This window comes from Schistocerca piceifrons, chromosome 5, assembly GCF_021461385.2.
Source record: "Schistocerca piceifrons isolate TAMUIC-IGC-003096 chromosome 5, iqSchPice1.1, whole genome shotgun sequence".
In the NCBI taxonomy this organism is placed as follows: domain Eukaryota; kingdom Metazoa; phylum Arthropoda; class Insecta; order Orthoptera; family Acrididae; genus Schistocerca; species Schistocerca piceifrons.
Window position 1 is genome coordinate 526,902,926 of NC_060142.1, and position 6,510 is coordinate 526,909,435.

Here is a 6,510-nt window from a genome sequence, read left to right on the forward strand (position 1 = left end):
CTTAAAGTACGATTCTTGGTTTCCAACATCCTTCTCCACAAATCAGAGTCCCTAACCACTACTCATTATTCCTTACCTTATTACACATATACATATTCGTCGACACGTCAATCTTGCGATGACACTTCAATATTTCATTGTAGTAAATACATAACATAATCAAGAATGAGATTTTCACTCTGCAGCGGAGTGTGCGCTGTTATGAAACTTCCTGGCAGATTAAAACTGTGTGCCCGACCGAGACTCGAACTCGGGACCTTTGCCTTTTGTGGGCAAGTGCTCTACCAACTGAGCTACCGAAGCACGAATCACGCCCGGTACTCACAACTTTACTTCTGCCAATAAAGTTTGGAAGGTAGGAGACGAGGTACTGGCAGAAGCAAAGCTGTGAGTACCAGGCGTGAGTCGTGCTTTGGTAGCTCAGTTGGTAGAGCACTTGCCCGCGAAAGGCAAAGGTCCCGAGTTCGAGTCTCGGTCGGGCACACAGTTTTAATCTGCCAGGAAGTTTCATAACATAATCAAATTCCTCATATACGGTAGCATCATCTTATTGATCATAAACATACCTCAACAGCATAATACACATCGTCGTCGTAATAATATCATAACATTTCAGTCAATTCTCAAAATCGTCGTAGCTTCCTCCAATAGTTTCAAAACCTAAAAAAAAATTCTCTGCTAATGTCAAAAGTGTCATCTGCCTCAAACGTACTTTAAAAATCATGATCCCTTTCCAAATATATCATTCAAAGCTCTCATAATATCACAATTGTACCGAATAAATATGAACAGTTTACAAAGTACAGACAAAATACAGTTTCATAAGTGTGAAGTTATCCAGCTGTGTAATTGCGTAAACATCTGTCACTGATGTAATAAAAAAATGTTTGTTTCTCTGTTAAATAATCTGATAGCTGTGTAATTTATGTGTTAGAGAAATATGGTACCGATGAGTAAAGTTGTATAAGCAAATACCATATTAGCTAGGGCTCCTTGTGCTTGCCAAACACATGGTACACAAAGTAAGCGTGTACCCCCCTGAGGATTAATGTAATTATACCCTCAGGTGTTACAGATTATTGCAATGGAATAAAATGTATCATGGAAAACTTTCTTTGTAATGCAAAAACCTTTAAAAATAAATGTTTTAAGTATAAAACTAATCACTCAAATACGTGTACTGTAGCGCTAAACTGTGCGGCTTGTTGTAAGATAATCTCTGTGGAAGTGTCATAGTTGTCGTCCTCCGAAAGCTAAGTTCTGCAGAAGTCAATGTACTTACCTCATGATAAACAAAAGTGAAATGTTTGCGTATAGATATCTTAGTTATTATGCTTATTGCCATGTTGAAGAAAGTACTGTGCTGTAACGTATTGTTGTGCTACGGAAAGGCAGTCTCGTTGTAGCTATACCACAAAAGTTACTACTAAAACATATTTTACTTTGCAGAAGAATTCAAAAAAACTGTGCAGATATAAAGCAGATACAGCTCAAAAGCAACAATGCAAATTGTGTCACACATTAGTAGCGTCGAGATATAATTGTGTAGCTGTCAAAGAAACCTAGTGCTAAGTCATCTTTAATCCCACAGAAAGTACTTCAAATAAAGAATGTCTTTTCAAGTAAACCAAAATGTTACATGAAAATCTCATTAGCAGTGCCGGTATATGTTCTAAGTATGTGAGCCTGATAGTTGTTACGTAATCGTGCAACTAACAAGCAAGAATGTACACACACAATAACACTGTGACGTTTGTTCACTATATCAATGCACTCGTAAATACTGTCTAAATATGTTCCATAGGTTCTAGACTGGATAGTGAACTTCAAACATTGTTGCATGTTAACAGTTTCTTAAGTCTGACAAAGCATACTAGACATGTGAAGTGAAAAGTTTTATGGCAAAGACAAAGTTAAAAAGCAGATTATTTTTCAATAAACGGTTTTACATGTGAAATGTGGTGTAAACCTTTACTCTTCCTAGTGCACAGAGTTTCAACTTCAAAGCAATTATCATGTTGTATACATCGGTAAAGAATGCTAAAATTTTTCTCAAGGCTAGCCTCTTATGTTATTTTTCTCGGAGCCAGCGGGCGCACGCGGCTGCCTGCTGTGCGAGTCATTGTCTGTCTCTTTGTTGGCGCGCGCCGTTATTGGGATTAGGACACCTAACTTCTACAAATTCACTCTGCCGAGAAGGCCCTGCTCTGTTTGAATCCCGCCAGTTCTGATGCAATTCAGGTCTGTCGTTACGATCATATCGTCTGTCGTCATGTCGGTAGATGCCATAGTTTCTTTGGTTGGGTGGTTGGTTTTGGGGGAAGAGACCAAACAGCGAGGTCATCGGTCTCATCGGAGTAGGGAAGGACAGGGAAGGAAGTCGGCCGTGCCCTTTCAGAAGAACCATCCCGGCATTTGCCTGGAGCGATTTAGGGAAATCACGGAAAACCTAAATCAGGATGGCCGGACGCGGGATTGGACCGTCGTCCTCCAGAATGCGAGTCCAGTGTGCTAACCACTGCGCCACCTCGCTCGGTCATAGTTTCTTTCTTGTCGGTCACGTGGTGGAGAATTTCTCCCTGAATCGTAACAGCGCGCTGGACCGTTGCGTCTAAAGTTATTCTGTCTCCCTTGATAATAATTATATTGGTTCCCATTTTGTCTGTTTCTCTGATTGTCTCTGTGATAGTCATTACCGCGGAGAGGTGATCTTTCCCTGTAATTATTACTACTCTGCCAACGGTTGTCATACGGGTGGTGTCTTTTTTGGTCACGGTATGTGTTGTGAGAATAGCCTTGTCGTGTCCAGTTATTATTTCTGTCGTCACGGAATTGTGACGGATGTGACCTGTAGTGATTGTTTTCCTGTTTTCGCATCCCGCGACTGTCTGTGTCAATTTCTAATTCTTGTAACAGTCCCTGAAAAGCTTCAATGTCGTCTTTGCAACGTCCTGCTAAAATAATATGTCGTAAATGTTCAGGCAATTTGATTAAGCAAATGCGGATGAGTTCTGAGGGGCTGTATGGGTTTGAAAGATACTGATTCTTATGCAACATGTTTTCAAAATATTTGACAAGACTGGAAAATTCAGATTGTTCAAAGTGTTTCATCATCATGATGCTATGTTTTACGAGGTCTTGTGTAGTTTGAGACCAATACGCTGAGAGGAAGGCATGATAAAATTCTCCTTCACTGTGGCAATCGTGAATGACCGATCGCATTCTTACAGCTGGTTCATTCTCTAAGTAGCCACACATAAATTCTAATCTGTGTTCCAATGACCAGTTGGGAGGAAAACAATGAGAGAATTGATGGAGCCACGCTTGTGGATGAATGTCGTTGGCAGAATTCTTAAATGTTTTGAATTTACGTGTAGTAATGAACAGCTTATAGTCAAAATCATCATGTCGGCGAGTCGCATATCGGTCATTGTTACGTCGTGTCGGCGGTTCCATCTCAAAATTCGGTGCACATTGCCAGTTTCTTTCATAACTTCCGAAATGCCCTGAATTACTATTTTGCGTCTTTTCCGTATTTCTAAGTCCCTCTTCCCATGTTGGAGCGCGAGTGTTCTCTGAAATTTGTAATTTTTGTATTACTTGTGCCAACTGATCTTGTACTTCCCAGATTTCTCTTTTGTATTGCGTATTAATTTGATTCTGATTTTGTTTGAATTTCTTAATTTGTTCATACTCTTCTGTGTCAGTGATGGCTACAGGTCTTGTGTCATTCAGATCATCATCTACCTTTGCAGATAAGTTAGCGAACTGATCCGAAAGTTCGGCTACTTTCTCCGATAGTGTACCTATATCCTCAGTGTGTTTTTCTGAACCAAGTTTCAGAGTATCTACTGTGTCCTTTAAGTTTTCCTGACTTTTTGCAAGTTGCGTAACCGAATCGGTAGATGCAACTGAGTCAAATTTAGCTTGCTAGGTCTCTTGATTTTCATGAACAATAGTTGGCAGTTCTTTTATGGCTGCTTCGTGATTCTGTAATGCATTTTCATGCCGCGAAAAAATAGGTTGAAAATGCTCACAAATTTGTGTTTTTACGTCATTACAGACTTTTTGACATTTCGATTCAATGTTATGTAACTCAGTAGTTAAATCTTCACGTGTTTGTTCAAGAGTCTGTTCCAATGAGTCTAACATTTGAAGATTTTGTTCCATTATGTCTAACTTTTTAAGATTTTGTTCCACTGTGTCTAACTTTTTGAGATTTTGTTCCACTGTGTCTAACTGTTGCTGTGTTTGTCTCTGGTGTTGTTCCATTGTGTCTAACGTTTCAAGCTTTTGTCCCATTTGTTGCATTAATTGTAATAACAATGCACTGGTGTCTGAAACATGTTCCTCAGTGCTTTTCGGCAGTGAAGTTGCACCGGCAACATTCACATTTTGACAAGCAGAAATTGTTTCTTGACTCATTTGAGAAAACGGTGAGAACCCAAAACTTGAGTCTACAGTATTTGCAATATTGTGTTCTGTCATTCCCGATTCCTGAGGCGAGCTGTTGCCGATCGATCGATCGATAATGCTTCCCTGTTCACTAATTGTTTCACTGCCTACGCCATTGTTTGCCGCCCGCTCCATTTCCCTATGCACAATTACCAAGTTGCTATGTTGAACATTAGTTAATTCATTACACAGTGGCGCTAACACACTGCTTTCGTCTTCACTGTCATGTCTCAATTGACTTTGGAGCCTAGTATTACGTTTTTCACACGCCATTATTGTCACAATGTTTCACACGATAACACAGAAAAACACAATTTCAAGAGCAAAAACAAGAGAACACATTAACATAGCACTGAAAATAATTTCTCGTTAATTGCAAGCGCAACTGCGAGATACTTGCTGCAAATCTACATGCATGCCACAACTGTTTTACTGTACAACAATGAAAAGCTACAACTACAAAGGAAATTCACTTTACAATTACGTGCTAGCAATAAATTAAAGCAACACTAATTACACAAACTACAAGAAAAAATCAGAAGATTCCAGTGAGGTATCCTCGGCTAAGGGTCGACATATGAAACGTCCCCTTTTTAGAACAATTATACAAGACTGTGCTTAAACTGACACACAATATTTTTAGCGCAACGCAATCTGACTTTCAAAAATCCCTGCAAAAGAATGGCCCTGACTAACATTAAACTATACCTTTCAGAAATCACTTACCTCACAAAAATCTTCATTACTCGAACTACTGCAGTACAGCGAGCGCCACTACTGCCAGCTAAATAAAAGATTCAAACTACGGAAGGCACTAACTACTGATAGGGATAGTTAGCAAATGAAAGATATTAATAGAGAACAAGCAATGTATTTACCTTGATAGTCATAATATATATAGCAGTTCATGACAAATTACAAAACTCCGCCATCTCTCTCCCCACATCCACCACTGCTGGCGGCTCACCTCCAACTGCGCAACGCTACGCGCTGTTCACATCCAGCTGCCGCTGCCCAACACTACAATGGCAAACAACAATGCAAACTACCCACAGACTGCACACAGCACAGCCAGTGATTTTTCATATAGAGCGCTACGTAACGTTGCCAATAAGAAAACATAAACAGCCTACTTACAGTATGCTGTGCAAAATTCATCGAAGAATCTCTCTAACTTATGAAGAAAAGTGTACCTACAGCAACAAATGCAGCCATTAGTAAGTGAAAATATGATGGAATTTCACACGTAAAAAAAATTACTTCGTTATGTTTCCGAACTTTCACTGCAAAGAGTGCGAATTCTGAATCCTTCCTGGTGATGCTGACAGAGTTTTATGAATTTATTTCTAAAAGTATAGACACTGGAAATTAAAATATCCTGTGATGCCTTTCCTGCTCCAAGTCGGCCCGTTTGACGTCCTACACCCCTTAAAGAGATTAATTCATTTATGGTTTTATATAACAAGCAGTTTGTAAGGTTTGCCTGAATGGCATTTCTTAAAGGAACTATTATCTGATTTATGATTGTAATTCTCTTAATGATTTATGTACGATACAAATAAATATGTTGAAATGAAATGCTCACTGTATGGGTCAAGTCCTTCCAATCCCTTTATATTAAAGGTTAAGGAAATTGTAGTTCAAAATAGAAATAACGTACCAACCCGTAAAGCAGAAGAAAACAGCTCGCTGTAGCGTTTCTTATACGGATTTAATGGTATTCATATATTTTGATAATATTAGTGCGAATCTGAACTGGTTGGACGTGAAATACTATAATTTAATGCAATGGTTCGCTGGAGACTCTGCGCCTCCAGAATGAAAGATACATCGGCTAAATATTCGCAATTGTTTTACCCCCTTATTTAATTTTGATGATTTATGCTCCTTCTATATAATTCCCTAAGGCCAACGAGGCTGTTGCATGGTGATATTCTTAGGTGGCTAATGGCCGATGCGAAACATGAGGGCTTCCACGTGTAAATATAGCTCGGATTGTGAACAGAAAAGATCAGAAAAATGGTCTCACTGCTGTGTGAAGTTGAGGTACTCCTG

The 6,510-nt window shown here is 39.3% G+C and overlaps 1 non-coding gene across 1 annotated transcript; it reads right to left on the reverse strand.

Moving 5' to 3' along the window:
• Positions 1 to 229: 229 nt before the first annotated feature.
• On the reverse strand, positions 230 to 304 carry Trnal-caa. The gene has a single exon. It is a non-coding gene; the product is annotated as a tRNA-Leu (tRNA).
• Positions 305 to 6,510: the final 6,206 nt, after the last annotated feature.